Below are 19,609 nucleotides of genomic sequence, written 5' to 3'. Positions count from 1 at the left end.
TCTTCAAAAAAGAAAAAAAATTATAAAACTTTCACTTTTCAAATGGTTAGAAGACTAGCAAGGTCTTCTATTACTAAGAATTATTGCACTTATGAAATAGTTCACAATCCAATTCCCAGTGTAGTAAGAAACATTATGAAGCCAGTAAAGGCAAGGTCTATACCAGCAGTCTTTAGTACAACTGTCAAAATAAAAGAGAAGTTTTTTGATAACTTAGCATTCTTCATTTTAACAACTTTTGAAGTTCATGGTTCTTAAAGAAAACTAATAGACTGCATTTCATCTATAATAAGTCTGGGTCTACTTTGATTTGCAGTTTAATCTGGTACCTGATCAAACTGTCTCTCTATAATCATCCTTTTTTGTACCTCATGGTGCATGTTTTAGCTTCCTTAGAAAAGCAGTCCGAACTCAGGCTTTGCAACAAAGTAAGAAGTCAAGTACTTAAAATTTTTCAACAGTCAAGATGATTGAATTGTGGTGCACTATCTGCAATAGCACAGGGGTGACTTTTTCAGAGAAAATGTCTCTTTAATAAATCCAGTATTGTACTTTAACTCGAAGCTTCTTTCCCATTCCAAATGTAACCAATAGACAACCAGCATAGTCAAGATCAAAACTGTGGGTCAGTTTGTGTATTAATTTTGGATTTGGTCACTAAATCACCTAGTGCTCATTTTTTTCCTAAAGTAAAGCTTTCTTAATTAACTTTATTAATTAGTTTTGTGAGAGATTATATACATACTAATGGTTCTTCCGCACATTTCCAAACCATATGCATCAAGATAATTTTTTAAAAACCCTCAAATTTAAAGCATTTCTAGCCATGGTTACACTGTGAAGTTATAAATATTTCAGATTACACAGCATGTAAGTGAATGCTGAGTAGGGCTCAGCAAGTCAAATTTATATTATTAATTCATCCATTCTACTGGAAGGAGGGTGAGAGGAGATATATTTATTTCAGTTTTACTACACGAATACAGTTATTAGCCAGATTAGTGATGTGCGTTTCTATGGAAATATTATTTCTCTTGCTTCAATTTTTGAAATATTACCCTAAATATCATCTTTGTTGACTGCAAGCTTCCAGGAAAACTTAAATCTTGGGTTTCTACTAGAGCAGACATATATGGAAGTAGAACAAATAGAAGAAAAGTCTTGCCTACCCTGGGATAAATTGTCACTCCAAATAAATTACATAAGCAAGGCACTGTTTTTTTTGGTTCCACCAGTAAGTTTTAAGGTCATGTGCTTTCATTTGATGTGACCAAATATTAGGACCATGAAACTTTAATCACCAGACATAACTGTATAATGACTTTGTAATATTTCCAAAAATTCAAAAGAATGTAACATAGGTTCTTAAGGCAATTTCAAAGGAGATGTTAAGAAATATTTTGATGAATCATAACATATAAGTAAGTCTAGTCTTTAAAAGGTAAACCATCTTTTTAGATTTACATGTTCTGTTGGGATTTTTTTTCTTTGAAGGGTGGAGTTGCAGATGATTCTGTTGGGATTTTTTTTTGATGCCATATTACTTTATCACAAACTTAAAAAAAAAAACACTCAAAACTCTCAACAAGCCAGGGCTACTGATATAATCCAGCCACAATACTTTGTAATCAAACCAGACAATAGAGATGCTGCTTTTCACTGTCACTTGCCTTGAAATAATTTAATAATCAGTACTTCTCTACATCTTTAACTTCCTTCCTTGTATCTTTTAAACTTCAGCCAAGTTATATTGACAAAAAGATTGAGGTCATCATGAAGGCAGAAAAGCGTAGACAAAGTTAAGAATGACAGATTAAACCCTCTAGCTCTTGATTTAATAGCTTTTTTGATTATTGTGTATAATACTAAAAGATAAAGGTTTATTTTTGTATCATATCTTAGTAGATTAAGATTACTGGCCAAATGGAAGGTTAACAAAGTTGAATTCTCTGGCAAATCTTGCCCCCCAGCTTTGCTCTACCAGCAGTGTAAGCATTCATTACTCTTCACTACAAGATCACTTACTAGAGTATTTTTACTATAATTTTTCCTACTAATAACTAGAAGATGCACAAAGAGGAAAATTATGTCACTTCAAAAATCAACAGGCCAGAAAATAAATTTCAACTCAGGAAGTTCCACTCCAGGACTCTCATTATATGACAATAGGCATCTAGTCATTGCTGTATTGGCTCTTGCTTCAAATTAAACTCTACTTTGAGAAAATGGAGGATTTCTATACTTGTCCATAAATAAAAAGTATATAAAATTTTTGGTGATAAGAAAATATTTTATTTAAGATTTTTTCTTTAGTCTTGAAAGACATTTGCTATCACTTGCTTTCAACGCATCATCTTGAGTGAACTTGTGTTGTTCTAGACTTTGAAATACGTGGAGACTTGGTCCTTCAAACTGGTTAGTGAAGAGGAAAAAAAAAATCCTCATTTCTTTGGTATAATGTTACAGTCTGTGGCACAGACTACTTTATATTACCAATGCAGCCTGATTGAGACATTTTATTAAATGAGCATAGTTAATAGGTTATTCATAGAAGGATAGATAGGAAAATATCTATCAACTTGTCAAGTTGATAAATTGACAAGTGAAGCCTTTTTTGAGAGAAGTGGGGGGGGTCACTTGCATAGGGGAATGATGCAGGTCTTAATTCTATGTAAGTATATCATGGTGGGAAGAGAAAGAAGCAAAGTCTGATACAGAGAAGAAAGTTCCCATTAACAAAGCAAATGATTGGTGCTTATTAATCAACTAAGTAATTATTGTTGGCCAATTTCCCAATGATGATGATAGAAAAGATGATGAGATTGGTGGTAGTGGTGGTAGTGGTAGTGTGTTTTTGATATCTGGTTTGGTTCTGCTATGCTAAATCTGCATAATGTATACAATATACATTACTTTTAGGAGATGGCAAATATTAAGGGTTTGCCAAAACTCCTATGGCAAATTTGATAACATAGATAAATTAGAACATGGAATATAGAGTTTATAACCCATGTTATTCAAATGGATTAAATCCAGTGGATTACATTTTTTATTGGGGAAGATATGGATGTCAAGCAAAACAAAATAACATAGCTGTGTGAGTTCTGTAGTGAAATTGATTATTGATTAAAATTTTACGTTCAAGATTTTTCTGTTAGGTAGCATCTTACAGTGAAATGTAGACTTCATTATCCATATTCTTGCCTAACAAATATACACAAAGAGGAAAATTTTACCTTTTTTCAAAAATACTGAAAGTTTTCAATGGGGGATTTTTGGGGAGGAAAATGTGCCATATTTAAGACATTAGTGATAAGTAAATTCCTTTTTATCTTTTTTATCCCATCTGTAAGTCAACTGTGAATAACATTCAAAGGAGATTTATAAACTTAAGCTTTTTTTCCCCTTTTGAATTACAAATTCTGGTTTAAAGAGCTCTTTCTCATCTTTGAGATGTGTGCTTAGCTCCCATGTGCATTGGAGTTACAGTATATGTCTATCTAATGTGCAGCATGTTCATTGCAGCCTCAGGGAAATCAAGAAACAATAGCTCTCTGAACTAAGCTTAACTTGACATCATACTGAACAAGCGGCCTCACTTATAACGCAGCTCTATGTGATGACAAAATTATTTATTGAGTTCCAGGAAATATTTTTGAACATTAGCTTAAATTTTATCTTTAAAAAGTCTGGCAGCACTGAACTAATAACGAATAATAACTCTTGTGACAAGAATAAAAGAATAGAGTCAAATAAACAAAAGCAGGTCACTCAGTTATACAAAGACAGCGTGATAAGGTACATATTTTCAAAATTCTTAAGTCTATGTTCTAAGCTTGATTTGAGCATGTTCTATAACTTATTCTTCACTCCCATTCATCATATCTTGGTGAACCATATCATTTCTGACATAAAACAGTACAACCAGAATTTAGTGCAAAGGCTTCTTTGGTTTGGTAGTTAGCCTGAAATTCTTGCCAATTTGTACAGTTACATAAAATGATTAGTAGGGAAACAAAAAAAGCTGCCCAATACATTATTTCCAGGTGTGCTTCAATTTGTTCTCTATGCCAGTTCTTAGCAAAAATTTTCTTTGTGCAAATCTCAAGAGTCTTAGGCAAAGATGTTACTGGAGAATATTGAAGTCCATGCACACATATTATACAGATTAATCAAAAACTAATTCTCCTTTCATTTAAAGCTAACATTCAATTTGTGTTCATCAAATTCCCATGGTAACATTCAATTTAATTTACATCTTTTAATCACACCCCGATATTTTTAATTTGATCATTTTTGTATAGTATTCTAGACTTATAAAGAATGATAGTATCCCAACATAATACTATTGTTTTCGTGATAATAAGCTCCCCAGAGCTTATTTTCCATGGAAGTCAGTAGCTAGCAAGTGCACCAGGCTAAACAGAAGTGTCCTTTGGACTTGGTAAGAATCTGCTTCTTTCCTGCAGCAAAACTGAATCTATGGCAAGTCTGCAGTGCATAACTTTCTCGGTCTTTGTTTTCAGAAAATTCCATATTCTTTTTTATCCCCTAAAATTAGATTGAGACAGCATTTATGGATTCTGCAAGATTTAGAATTGGAAAGAGCTTTAAATGTCATTCATTAGCTACCTGTTTTTCCCCTTTTCTCACACATGACTTTTTTTTGTAACATCCCCACCAATTGATTAACCTCTGTAAGGTTGAACACCCCAATACTGGAGAACTCACTCCCTCCAGAAACAACTGATTCCACCTTTGGACAGTTCTGAATGCTATAAAATTCTCCTATAGAGTCAGAATCTGTAGGGTTCACCACTAATTCTAGTTTTATTTTCTTGTGCCTGTAGTTTCCTTTAGTTCACAAATATTTATTGAATGCCTAGTTTGTCACTGTGTCAGGCACTGAGGGAACAAATACAAATAAGACATGAATGCTGACCTCAGGAAACAAATCAAATCTCTTTACCATAAGAAAATCTCTCAAATATTTGAAACCAGCTAGCATGTACCCCAAGAGTCTTGTCTTCCAGAGGATACAAACCCATAGCTCATCATATAACATGATTAAAGCCCCCTACTCACCTGAACATTCTTGTGGATGAACTCCAATCTACTGATTTCATTCTTAAAATATGTGCCTGGAAGTACCAAACAGAACCCAATTGTATCCTGACTCTTTCTTTGAAAGTTGCAAAAGCCCATGATAAAATTAGGTTTCCTGGCAATCATATCACACTGAGGACTTGTTGATCCTGATGCCAACTAAAATCCACCAAGTGTTTCCTTCTTCTGTGACCAAAATTTGTGCAGAGAAGTTTGGTAGCCAAAGTTCAGCATCTCACATTTACTCCTGTTAAGTTTCATCTTGGTCAGTTCAAATTGTCATGATCTCTTCGCATGATAGGCCAATTTGGTCAAATACCTTCTATTTTTATATTCAAGTCCTTGAGAAATTCAGGTTTTAGCAGTCCTGCCCTTCTTGACCTTTCATCCTAACCTCTTTTGTGTCAACAATCAGTAGTTATCATTGCAGTTTATATTCTTTGTGCCCAGTATTAGGATAGATGACAACAAGGGAGATGAAGAAAAGTATATGACTAAATCTTTACCCTTAAGATCCTTATAATTTCGTTGAGGAGACAGTTCTTACAAAAAGAAAAGAGGAAATTAGGTAGCAATGCATGATGGTGTATCTCATGTGAAATAATATAATAAGACTGATTTACGGACCAAGAAAACCAAGCCCATTACTTTAGAGATGACTCTCAAACAAGCAAATATTGGATACATGGTAAAAGCCCCAATTACTACAGGAATTCAGGGTAGAGATCAAAGTAGTCTGAAAGAGTTAGAATAAAATAAAAAGGTAGCAAGACTGCTAGTTCAAGGACCTAGTAGTTTTGAGCTAGGAATGAAAGAAAAATCACTGTTGCCCCGGCCTATCAATCTTAGTTTAATTTAAACAAAAGGCCCTAATTGCCGTCTTTCTCACTGTATGCTGGAAGAGTGAAACACACGTCCATAGTATAAAATGCATTCATCATAGCATGAATGTGATCCATGATGGCACATGTCTCTCTAAAGAACTGATATCTAAGTACCTTCTAGCTCTTTCTTCTCCTTGGTGAGGCTACTAGATTCCATGCCCCTCCCTACTCAAACTTACATGTCTATTTTGTTGCTTTTTAAAATATGTATTTGATTACTAGAAGCCACAGCTACAAAAATGTCAGATATAATTAAATTCATTCAATAACATTTGTTTCAAAAAAATTAAGCACAGATTTTTAATCTAGATATACCTTTTTATTCTGAGAAGTGGCAAAAATATGTAGATGGGACCTTCAAATCCACCCAAAAGGTTTTCAGTTTCTTTCTCCTCCCACCCGTGAGGGTATCAGAGAACCAGAGTTGATTGCTGTTTTTCCGCTGAAACAGGGGACATTTCCAAAAAGAAGTTGCACTCAGAAAAAGACTGACATGATCAGAGACTGCCCCCTGCCTTCCTACACAGCACATAGAGTTCAACTGCTTTGTTTTTCATTAAAAAGAATCCTACCAACTTTAAAAAGACTTCGAATACAATGGGCCATCTGTATCTAAGATATTTTTTCCCATTCAGTGATGCTGATGGAGGTACAATAAGAGAGAAATTTGCTGTGTAAAATACTATAAAAGTTTACCTCTCGATATATCATGCCTCAATGATGGACATTATGGATAGGATCCTGGGTTTTTCCTGCTAAGCAAAAATATGAAATGCTGAAAATAATATTTTGTACAATTGTATAATTACACACAAAAAAAACTCTAGCTACCAGGATTTGCTTTAAAACAGAAAAAATGTAAGTGGAAGGATTATCAAAATGCCTTGCATTTATGTCCTGTGGTAAACAAGGAGGAAAAAAAATCTCCCAGTAGAATTTTTGTGTAGCTTCTTTTGCTCTGCAAAAAATATCTGCCTTAAAGTATTTTCTGAGAACTCGATCACTCATTTTTAAATGGAGCATAGTCTATAATCTTTTAGGTTTGTTAAAATAGGGCTCTCTGGTCAAGAGAAGAAATAGTAATGAGTAGAGAAGTAAACTTTTCCAGTCAGTTACTAATATTTATAAGAAAGTTCCCAAAGTCTTAAATGATGAGGACCTTTTCTTATTTAATAACAATCTCTTAAATTCCTTCCTGAATTTTTAAATCAGTAGTTTTGGAAACGTGTGTATTTGAGGTGGGGGAAAATCCTTCTGGTGCAAAAGTTGCGTAAACACGTCTATATCCTTAGAAAACGAGTTTTTGGAAACTGTGTTCCGGGGGCCGCTGGGGATTTGCGTCAAACCGAGGATTTCACAGTAAATGACTCCTTTTTCCAGGGACAACTTCCATAGACCTAAGGAAGGGAAGGGAAAGCCGAGTCTCGGCTGATTGCCCACGACACTTTCGGCAGGAATTCGAGAAGACCTCTCTGGCGACGACAGAGCGCGCCGGCGTGTACTTGTTTTGAGTTTGCTTCCCCGATCTTAAAGTGCGTCCTACATTTCTCCTTACACTATACTCTCCGGGCTAATGCCGCCAAAACCTCCAAAGCCCGTCGCAGCTCTTGGGCCAGGCTGCAGCCCAGAAAACCCAAAGAGGCGGTAAGCGCCGCCAGTGCGGGGAAAGCGGAGCCGGCGCTCCTGGCTGAACCCGGCGCCCCAACCCCGCCACGTCCCCAGCTCCCGCTCAGCCTTAGGGCTCCCGGCCGCCGGCAAGCGCCGCTTAAAGGCGAACTAGGTGCCTGCGTGTCGACCCGAATGCAGAAGCCTAGGCGCGCTTCAGCCCGCCGCGCGGCTACCTAACTTTCTACTGCCCCGGGAACCTCCCCAAACCCTGAGTGGGCTTCCCCTGGGTCCCTTCAGCACTTTTACCTTTCTCGGGGAGAAGGAGAGAACAGCCTAAAGAGCGAGATACGTAGTAGTAATAATACTACTACTAATAACAACAATAATAATTATTGTAGTATTATTACTATTAGCCTTCTCATCATCTCCCTTATCTTCATCATTGCTGTGGTCAGCGGCTCTAAGCTGCTTCCCCCAGGAGCTGGTGAGAGTCCCCGGCTTCGGCAGATGCTATCTCCGGCTCTCGGCTCAACAGAGTCCATTTTGCCTTAGCGAATATATCACGGGGATTTATATTTACATTTTTAAAAGTAAAACCAATGTCTCAGCCTCCCACAAAATAAATATAAGACCTTCCAGAATAGCCAAGACGAAGCACTCCGTGCTCACGGGGATAGAGAAAGAGGACACTTGGGGAATATTTAAAGATTAGTGCTTAATTATTTAAAGAGAAGACATACGTTTTTTTCTTCGATATTTATAAATTACTGTTCGCTAACAAAGCATTTCTAAAGATGTGAGCGTTGTGCAGTCCGTGGTCTTGGCAGCGCTGTCGCCGCCACCTGTGTGGCATCATACAGTAGCATTCAACAGATGCTTAAGAAAACTGCGATGGGTTTTTGCTTTGCGAAACAGAACTTGGATGTGGACAGTATGTTCACTGCCAAATTAAATTTCAGAACCCTGCAAAGTGTTTGAATTCAGTGGGGATGGAGGGAATCCGAGGGTTCCCAAATGCCCCTATTGGAAAAGACCGAAAAGTTCCTTTAACAAATCGGGAAATCGAGGCACAGAAGGAAGTGACCCAGAATTAGGAAGGGAGCAGAGCCTTATCATTGCTTCTATCTCCTCCCCTATCCCTAACTTTTGGGGTTACTGTGTCAAACAGTCCCAGGAGCGGCCGGCCGCTTCCTTCCCTTCTGCACTCTGTGGGGTTCGATCCTCCAAGCCGCTGCACGGCCTCCCTATAGCCTCTTCCGTATAATCGCCACTCTGCCGTCCGGTCCCGAGTAGCCGAACCGAACCAGAGTCTCGATGTCTTTCTTCGGTGCAGCTACCTTGGACCAGCAGGGAGCCAGTCCCCACTTCTCCCACCTGCGTGCCTCGGTAGGGTGCCGCGGAGCCTCGGCCAAGACTTGAGGCCTCCCACTCCCATTCTCTTTTAGAAGAAATCTCTGCTCCCTTTCTCGGTGGGAACATCTACGCTACTAAGCTTGGTCTTGGTGCCTCCGAGGTGTCTTCGCCAGGGACGCCCTGACAGCCTTTCTCTGTGCTGCAACCGGGACCCCTCAGGCACCTGTCAGGCGCACTGGAGCCCATGGAGAAGAGCTCTGCGGGGTTGCAGCTCATTAGTTGCCAAAAGGGAGATTTTGTGGTTCACCCCTTGCCCTGATGCCTTGACCATGCCATGGCAGCCCTCGCAGCGTCTGGGCAACCTACTGCCTGTGGGCTCTACGCTCTGTGCCAGAGACAGAGGTGCAGTCTCACCTCAGAAACAGGAAGGAGCTGCCTTCAGGGTGTAATTCTAAGCACTTAGCAGGGGGCCTGTGGGGTCAAGAAGGAAACTAAACTGTGCCCTCTTGGGGTACGAAGGCCAAGGGCTTTCCTTTCTCCCTTCTCTGTATTTGGAGCTGGGGACAAGGCTGGGGAAGGGGGCCTTATAACAGGGCTATGGCCTTTGCGCACTAAACATGTTGGGCCCTGTGAATGCCTCAGTTGCTCCTCTTGAGGAAAGGGGCAGGAGTCGGAGCCGAGACCCTCGGAGGGAGTTTCAAAGCTCAGTGGAACTTCCAAGACTTGAGAAGTATTGAACTGAAATATTCAGGTAGCGGTGTGTGTGTGTTTGGGTAGGGGTGTTCTTTCAATCCTTAACGGTGCATTCTTGAGACCCTCCCCCCATGACTGACCCCGGTTCCATTCAGTATCCAGGCCTCATGAATCAAGTTAATCACCAGGGCCACCACCACCATGGGGTCTCGCGCCCCCTGCCAGCGGGTTCCGGATGCACTAAGAGACTGGTCCAAACAGGCCGGGGGCAGTGTAACCCTGAGAGCTGATTGGCCGCTCTTGGCTCCGCCCCTCACCCCGCGTTTGGCCCAAGAGCACTGTGCAGCCTCACCAGCGCAGGGTAGGAGCTCTGGTGCTCGCCGAGGACGCTCCCTTCCTCGGGTGCACCGATCTTTCCGATCCTGCCTTTGGAGCAGCAAGATTGCCAGCCTTGGCTGCTCCACAGGCCTGCCTGTCTCTTACCTGCGATTGCATATGAACTTTTCTTCCCTCTTCTTGCACACCTTGTCGTCGGAGTCGTCGAGATCGTCGTGGCGCTCGCGTGATGGCCTTCGTCCGTTTAGAGTAGTGTAGTTAGTTAGGGGCCATCGAAGAAGAAAGAAGACGCGAATAGTGCAGAGATGCTGGAGGTGGTCAGTTACTAAGCTAGAGTAAGATACCGGAGCAAGACCGGCCAAACCTGTCCGGGGGCGCAGGGTCGCCCCGAGGAGGTCGACTTGCCGGCGCTTCCTATCGCGCCGAGCTCCCTCCGTCCCTCCCTCCGCCGAGGCGCGAGATTGCGGCGCGCAGCGCAGCGCAGCGCATAGACTGCCAGGGGCTCCGCTGGGCGATTGCAGCCGAGTCCGTTTCTCGTCCAGCTGCCGCCGCGGCGACTGCTGCCTTGTCTTCCTCCCGGACGCTTGTGGTAAGTTGGAGCCCCAGGCGGCATTGCTAGCCGAGACCCTAATGGTTTAGGCGGGGGATGGGGTGGGGAGCGGGGACAGGTCCCGGATGGTTGCAGCTTGCAGGACCGCACTGGCCCGGGCGGGGCGGAGGGGGGACTAGGGAGGGACTCTGAACGCGCAGATCGCAGGGAGACTGGGGTCTCTGGGAGGAGAGAGGGGCTTAGGTTCCACGAGAGGAGCACCGGCGTCTCGAAGAAGGTTGGGAAGCGGGGACTCGAGATGAAGGTGCTGGGCGGAGGCGAGGGTCTCTAGAACCCCGCGCCTGGGACGAGAGAGAGAAACTGAAGGCGGGCGTGGGGTCTCAAGAAGTGAGAGAAGAGGGAGGGAGACTGAACGTTGAGTGTCTCTGGGCAAAGATTTAGGATGCAGAAGGTGCAACTGAATTGAGGGTATGGGCTACGTTTATAAGAAATCCGATTTTGGGCAAGTGGGAGGGGGCACGAGGCTTGGGACAGTGGGGACAGAGGGGGGCGAAAGATTTTCTATTATATTCTCATTGAAAACCGACCCTAATTTTCGGAGGGTCTCAGTGAACACCGGTAACTCTGGGGAGATAAACACTGCGGATCTGTGTCTTGGTCTAACAGCTGTTGGCTGAATCTGAACAGCGCTGCTGATGGTCACGTAAGTTTAAGAGGAGAGTATAAGGGCATACAGCAGGCCTTTTTATTACCTAAGCCACTTGGTGACAGCTTTATATTTTGAAAAGGATTGCGGAGAAGTCTCCAGCGCTGCCTCTTATTCCGGTTCCTTTGCTCAGTTTAAGCTGACAAGCAGTCTTAACAGCGTGCCTGGGAATTACTAAACGTGAGAACAGGTTGCCGTTCCTGACGCCACATAAAGTTCGTCATTGCAAAACGTGTCTGTGTCTGTTTCTTTTCTGCGTCCTGCCCTTTGCCTTTTGCTTCCTGCTGAATAATATGGTACCGGAGGTGACAAACATTTGTATTGTGTTCGAGACCCCTTTATTTTAAGCGACAGCCCTCCTCCACTCAAATTCAGCAGGCGACACTCGGCACTAAGAGAATATCTAATTTGGTTGAGAATCACTGCCAGTACCGCGCAGCTTCTTCATTAATATTTACCATCACAAGTCCCATCCAAAGAAGCCTCTGATTGCCGAGCCGCTAAGTGCATATGTCCCTCACCACGTACATTTTAGGCAGGCTAACCGAGGGAACCTCGCTCTTGGGGGAAATAGCATTGAGCTAAAATGATGGAGGTTGGGGGACACGTTGCGCAATAAGTAACCTCTGAGCTCCCCAGTTTGCAGACATTTGTGACCTTACACACAGAGGTGCAAAAGGACATCTGGGTTCCAGAGTTTAAATTTTGATTAAGAATTTTATCTACACATCAGCCATTCTGACAATCAGAATATGGACACGGTAGAAACAAGGTGTTACTGCAGTTGACTACGTGTGTGTAGACACAATGGAAAATGCCAACTGACGTGCCCCACAGAAAAAATGATTTCTACCATGATCATTGCATTTCTTTTCCAGTGTTTGTCATAGAGAATATCATCCTTTCAGAAGAGTAGAGTTTCTTTGCACCATGATACCTTGATCTTTGGGAGTCATCTACCCACCCCCACAAGTGGGGGGAATAAAATATTTTTTCTGTATTTTGGGGAGGTGGGTTATAGAATATTTAATTATATTTTTCATTCCTTAAATATGTTCTTCTGATCCTCCTGGGGAGGAAATAAAATATTTATTTTTTTCGTCCGCACGATTTCTTTCCTAATAGCTTTTATCTACAGCAACAAGCCCAACGCCAGTCCTGAAATTCGGAAGGTGGATCAGGCTTGTGATTGCAATGTCAAGGTAGGAGTTGGGGTGTTTAAGCCAACAAAGACAGTGTTTTTCTATCTGCAGACCCCAGAGAGGGTTATTAACCCTTCCTATACTTTCTTGATGGACTTCTATCTAGAGCTGTCATGGATGATGGTGATGACTTTTTCAGATAATAACAGGCTTTGGTGCAGTATGAATTCATAGGAAGAAAGGTGAGAAATGACATTTTTGCGAACTTACTGGATGCCAGGCGTGGAGCCAGGAGCATTACATGTATATATTATTTCACATGGTCTTCATAGCAAGCCTATGAAGAGGAAGAGAGTATCCCCATTTTATTGATACCATTGGATTTTTTCCTTCCATTTCTCAAGGTATTCTTGTAGAATAATTTAAGGCAATGGAATAAGAAATATTTCTTTGTGCTTTCAAGGCTACCTGGGAAGAACATGTTTGTTTCTTTAGCAATAAAAGTAAAGTCTAAAAAGGCTAACGTCTCTGATATAATGTTGGGCTAACCATTAAAGGTTTAAGCAACATGGCCATCTGACCCACAGCAGTTTACAGATAGTATATTACTCCTCTGGAAAACAAATTCTAAAATTGTGTTAGATTTGCAGGATTATCACTACCATTTGGAATTTAATTATTTAGGAATATTCCTGCATTTAGCTGGTAAATACCTGAATCTAAATAATAATCTGAAGCCTGTATCAAACCTCAATTGTTTTACTGTTCCATCTGTTTCCTTCAATTAAAAGTTATTTCTCTCCAACTAAAGGAAACACAAAATTTAAAACAAAATTTGAGAGAGAGGTTATCAGTAACCAACATTAAGTATCCTCAGCAACTCAATAAAATGTTCAAGGCTTGAGATTGAAGAAGGCGGCTGCTTGCTGAGCCCACTAGCAAATAAGTCCCAAGTTGTAATGGTTCCAGAAGCTCCAGACTATTTGGGCAGTGTCATTAAAGAACCTCTTACCACCTTACTTTTATAGCAGTGGAATACCTCACAAAATGAGAATGTATGGCACTTGTGTTGAGATTATTTTAGTAGAGCATCTGGTAAAGCTTAGTGTTGTCTAGTAGAAAAATAGTAAATTATGTCCCACTAACAGCCTGGATAGCCATGAGCAAACTAGGAAAACCTGACCATAAGTTGGGGTTAATAACATATTATATTATTGTAATATAATAATATATATTAATATGTTACATGTTAATATAACATGTAACATATTAGTATAACAATATATTAACTCCATCTGATTGTTGTAAAACAGATATTAAGCGTTTTAAAAATTTTAAATTATTGCACAAAACTATATTTTTTATTATAGTTGTCACTGTTTCAGGATACCTGTGTTATTTTATCTACAACTTCTGTACTATTGAATTGCACAAAGAAACCGCTGATCACCATCTTAATGAGTGTTCCATCAATCAATCACTCCATCACTGCCTTTCTTCAAAACATTTTAAGACTTCCTTGAAATTTCTGCAAAACAGCCTAGTAATTTCCATTTTAGACAAATAACATTGAAACCAACCAAGAGGTTAAGCTGCACCATCATTTAACCAGTCACTAGCAGATTTAGTAGTAATGCTCACGTGCAGCAACTCTTTGGCAGTCACTTCTGACATTTTAATGCACAAATGACATAGTGAAAGCAGGATTTCAAATAAGATGCACATGAGCTGGAATCTTAATGATGTTTTTGTCTCCCTGTACTCAACATCTCTACTTCATCCTATCTATTCCTTCCTCCTTTCAGCTATGGTTAAGACTGTGCCATCAGCAGTTTACTAAGATATTTGCTTATTACAACATTGTACATATAGTTGGCATTTAATGAAATCAACCTTGTTAATTAGGGTTAACCTTATTCATAGACAACTACTTTCATGGTCTAATTTGAGAAGCACTAGAAAGGCCTTTTGGCCCCCAAACTAGTAGCCTTCATGGTTTTCCACAGCACTTGAAATTCTACATTCAGGAATTTCCTTCTTTAATATTTTATTAGTCATTGTTTCCTTTAAATACAAATATCCACTTAGAGGGATAAAATATGTTTATCATTAGCTGTTAATAACTAAGCATAAATTTATTGACAGCTATCAGAAAGACTTTAAAACTGCATTGTCCAGTACAACAGCCACCAGTCACATGTGGCTATTTAAATTTAAATTAATTGAGAATGAATAACATCATAAATTCAGTCCCTCAGTCTCACAGACTACATTTCAGCTACTCAACAGCCACATGTGCCTAGTGACTACCCATTGGACAGTGCAGATATAGACCGTCTCCATCACTGCAGGAAGTTCTTTTGGATAGCAATGTACTAGAAAGTAGGGACCCTCAGCTTTTTCACTGCACACTTCCTCCACCTCCTTACCTTAACCAAAACCTGGATTTCTCCTACTTGGATTACTCCTATAGAAGCTTTCCTACTTCCTGACAGATCTCTCAAAAGGAGATGAATTAATTCTTATCCTCTACCTCTCCCCAATTCATGAATCTTATCACTCCTTCATATGTAAGGGCTTAAAGTTATGGTTGAAACTCTCCTAGTTCCATTTTGTTTTACTTCCAACACACTAGAACATGTCTCTTCTATTTTTATTTAAACAACCCTTTATTGAAGCTTACACCACTCAAACATTTTCTTCTTGTCTCTGCTGTCTATACCTTCATTGAAATTTTTGGCACTTAACTGTTTCTTACTGTTCGTTTTTAATTTTGCCATTCTCTGGGGACTTCAGTATCCATGAAGATAACCAAATAACTGTCTAGCCTCAAAATTCCTTGACCTCTACTTTTCCATCGTCCTCAGCTTCAGGCCCATGGACACACCTAAATTGCATCAATTTCTAAAATTTTAAGTTCAGAAATACTACCCTCAGATTATGACATTCAGTACCTCCCCCCTCCCACCTCTGCTTCCCTTGTATCTGCTCTTCAACCTCATCAAGACTTCCTGGGCCCTTCCAAAAGCTTTTAGTTATAATGCCCTCTCTTGGCTTTATTTTCTTCCTAGTCTGACTCTCATGCCGGTCATGTCAATGTCTCTCATCATCACCCAATACACACTCTTCATTGCCCTTCCACTGCCCCCACCTTTTACCTCCACTATTTTGAGTTAATCTATCCTATTTTCTACCCTGATTGCTGAGCATTAATGAAGAAAACTAACAAAACTACACATTTTGAGTCTCCAGTCTTAGCTGGGCTCTCAATACTGCTCAGCAATCCTTTTACACGCCAATTTTACATATTAACTCCCTTTCGTATATTGCTAGACACATGTTCCACACTTTTGCCACTCTTCTCTACTCCTCTATTCCACTCCCATATCCCCTAATTTCAGGAATCTTACTTTCACACTTCACAGAGAAAACAGAAGCTAAGGAGATGTATAAGGAAGATATCATCTTCAGTAGCTTCCCTCTCCTCTACCTCTAGACATTTATTTATTACATCTATCCTTACTTCTTTTGCTTTGCTTCAGAAAAATAAATACCTTTATTCTTCTCCATCTGTGCACAGCATCCCATTTTCTTCCATATCCTGAAGATCTCATTCACAATATATTCCTCTCTTTCTGCCGTATCTTACATGGTTCCTTTTGGTTGTTTGCCCTCCACATAGAAACTTCTTTAGTCTTCCTTATATTGAAAGATAGATCCTTTGTGACAGGCTACTGTTAATAATACATTTCAAGTTAGTTATTAAAATAACCACACTTTCCTTCTGACCCGTTTTCCATTAAATGTTCTCATGAGCCTATTCCCCCTCCCATGCCCAATCACACTCTTCTATCAGAGTTTCTTTTGGCACATAGAAAAACATTGTGTGTATATAGGTGGTCAGCAATGGCCATCTCATCTGTCCTAAATTCTTAAACATGTTTCTCATTATTCAAGTTCAGGAGATTATAAGAACATGGTTTCCTCTGGTGGACAATTAGGGAAGTAGATTTCTGATAAAAAAGAGTGAGTAATAGAGGAAGCAGAGCATAGAGAGTTAGTTCAAGGCACCTTGGGGCAGCCCAAACTACTGTATGAGGTGGGTAGCCGAGCATGGAAAAAATGAAGGTGAGTAGTGAGTGTGGCCTTCCAAAGAAAATGAAGTGGCTTGATTGCGAGTGAGGAAGGGATGGTGAGCATTTAGAGTCGAATCAGCGTTATAATGCAGGATGTGGGGGTAGACTCAACATAAAAATTTAAAAAATGAAAATTAAACACTGCTGAAACCAAAGACAATATCAACTAAGGTCTAGAAAAGAATAGCAGTAAACAAACTGACTTAGGTTCTGTATATCTTTTCATTTTTATAAAACATGGCTGTTGTCTTTAAAGTCATTAGTATGCCCATGAGTAAATGTGCCAGTGTTCAAACCTTTTTATAAGCGTATTTTAAACTCACATAGCTCTCATTTTATCTCAGTAATCAAGACTTACTCAATACTTTCATGTACAGCTTCCTATAATCAAAGTCAGAAGACTTGCCCAAGTTAGCAAGTAATTATCCTTCATAAAAGAGGTATAAAAGATGATGATAATAGCTGTTATATGTTAAAAATTACTATGTACTACACATTTCTAAGAGATTTACATGTATTTGCTTATATAAACCTCACAATTACCATAAGAACGTACTACTAATATATACAGTTTGCACATGAGGAAACTGAGGCACTACAAAGAGGTTAAGTAATCCGCTCACACTAAATGGCCAAAACCAATCTTGAAGCCAGGCACTTTTGATTCCAGAGGCCATGCTGTTAAGCAGTAAACTCTACTGCCTTTGTTTAGGAATTGGCTAATTTTTCTTTCATACTGTAGCCACTAGTCTTTGGATAGAATAGATTTGCACGTGAACATGAGGATATTATTACTGACAGTGTCCATTAATCATTAATATGCTGCTTGGCAAGGTGATAAGATAGGCATGTAACATTTCATCTGGAGATTCAGCTACTAATAAAAAAGTAGAGCAAATGAGAAAGTACCATTAATGCTGAGGGACTGAGGGACAGGAAGCCTGAGTGAAGCTCAGGGGAGTTACAGAGATCATTTCAAGACTGAAATGAAATCAGGGAAATAACACTATTATATAGAGACGATGACTGGAAAGGGTCAAGTGTTACTACAGTGAGTTGGACACATAAGTGCGTGTGGTTTGTCGTATACATGACACCACAACAAAGGCTATTCGAATTTGGTCATTTATACAAAGTTGCCTACTTGAAATTCTAACAGGAAAATTGAAGTTCTGGAAGTCTGAGACTGGAGTGACAAAGGGTCATTAAAAATCATTTTATCATTTATCATTAATGATAAAAATCAAATGATTTTATCATTAAAAATCGTGTATCAGAGAGGTTTGAAGTGCTGTCTGATCCCATTTGCCGTATATTACCTCTTCACGCTGGCATCAGGAGAAATAATGTGATAACTATGACTCGGAAAATAAGTATTTTAAAAAGCAATTGTCAGTTTTTTAGTTTACTGATTTGAGCTCAAGTAGAAAGACTGTATCAGAGTACAATACTTAAACAAAAATTGATGAGGGTTAAAAAGAACATACTTACAAAAATGCTGTGTGTTTAAAGACTTTCTTTAAAGTTTGTTTAAAAAAACCAAAACCAAACCGATTACTTCCATTTATTACTTCCATTTTAATAACACAAAAACTATGATTTGTGATTCAACAGTAATTTATTACTAGAAATACTAGAGTAAGATTGGAGAAGTCCAGTACTGTGGTATAAGGTCCTCCTCCCAAATCTATCTAAATTCTACCTGGTCTTCAAGGTCTACTTCAAGCCCCACCTCTTGCCTAAAGTTTTTGCTGACTAGCCCACATATATGGCAAACTCTTTGCCTGTAGTAGGTAAACAATTAATGTATCTTTATTAATTGTGTTGCCATATATATACATATTTCTATATCTATCTCTCTATCTCTCTATCTATCTATCTATCTATCTTCCTAGGAATGTATGTTCCGATGCTTAAAGTAGAGGTGAAAGAAGATAAAGGATGAACTAAAGTACAATTTTTAGCACACTTGCACAATAGCATCTAGCAGAGTAACAGATTTCTCTGACACAATTTCCCTAAACGATTAGAGCAATTAAGAAATGATAAATCTGGGGCCGGCCCTGTGGCTTGGTGGTTAAGTGCGCGCGCTGCAATGTTGGTGGCCCGGGTTCGGATCCCGGGTGCGCATCGAGGCACCACTTCTCCCTCCATCCTGAGGCCGAGTCCCACATACAGCAACTAGAAGGATGTGCAGCTATGACATACAACTATCTACTGGGGCTTTGGGGGGAAAAAATAAAATAAATAAAATCTTTAAAAAAAAAAAAAAAAGAAATGATAAATCTTCTTAAAACTAATTTAGCTAAAGCTTAGCCCTATGATATACAGTTTTATTTTTCCATTTCACAGCAAAATATACCATGTTATATATATCACTCATGCGCCACATAATGGTGTTTCGGTCAACAACAGACCATATACATGATAATGGTCCCATAAAATTAGTACCGTATAGCCTAGGTATGTAATAACCTATACCATCTAAGTTTGCGTAAGTACACTCTATGATGTTTGGACAATGACAAAATCACCTAACAATGCATTTCTGAGAACATATCCCTGTCGTTAAGCAACACATGACTGTACGCACATATGTGTGTGTGTATATATATACATATATATGTGAAAGAGAGACAGCACTACACCCCATTCTATTGGCCACATACATGTCTGCAAAGATATAATCAAAGATTAAGGTCAGTTCTGCATTCTGGCTGTAGAATTCTCTTGTTAGTTAGCCTTTAATTAGTAACCTCAAAGATCTACACTCATTTCTTGGTATGGATTGATGGTTCAGAGTGAAGCAGAACTTTTTCTTTTTAAAATAATAATTCCCAAATGCCTTTGCCGCAAATAAATTCGTAAACAAGAGCTTTATTGCCTCATTTTTATAATGCCATAGGAAATCAGAGGTTACTATTAATGAATTGCTCTGAGTGATAAAATCATGAATCTGTTAGTTTTTTTATATTAGATTAGAATAACAGTTAAAATTTATTTAATGCTTTGTGGCTTGTAGATAGATTGTTTTCACATTTTTTTGGTTAGCCACTGACTCCCACAGGAGTGGGAGGACTCCCATGTCTTATATT

At 39.6% G+C, this 19,609-nt stretch overlaps 1 protein-coding gene across 1 annotated transcript in view; it reads left to right on the top strand.

Moving 5' to 3' along the window:
- The first annotated feature begins 10,017 nt into the window (after positions 1–10,017).
- The window catches only part of HTR2C (5-hydroxytryptamine receptor 2C), a 318,136-nt gene continuing 308,544 nt past the window's right edge, over positions 10,018–19,609 (top strand). The window contains exon 1 of the mRNA XM_004440506.3: positions 10,018–10,569. The gene's annotated coding sequence lies outside the window, so the exon portion shown is untranslated. The remainder of the gene's footprint in view (positions 10,570–19,609) is intronic.

Source organism: Ceratotherium simum, chromosome X (genome assembly GCF_057802395.1).
Source record: "Ceratotherium simum simum isolate JZ-2026a chromosome X, ASM5780239v1, whole genome shotgun sequence".
Taxonomy (NCBI): Eukaryota; Metazoa; Chordata; class Mammalia; order Perissodactyla; family Rhinocerotidae; genus Ceratotherium; species Ceratotherium simum.
Note: the sequence above shows the minus strand (reverse complement) of the source record. Positions and strands in the feature narration are given on the sequence as shown.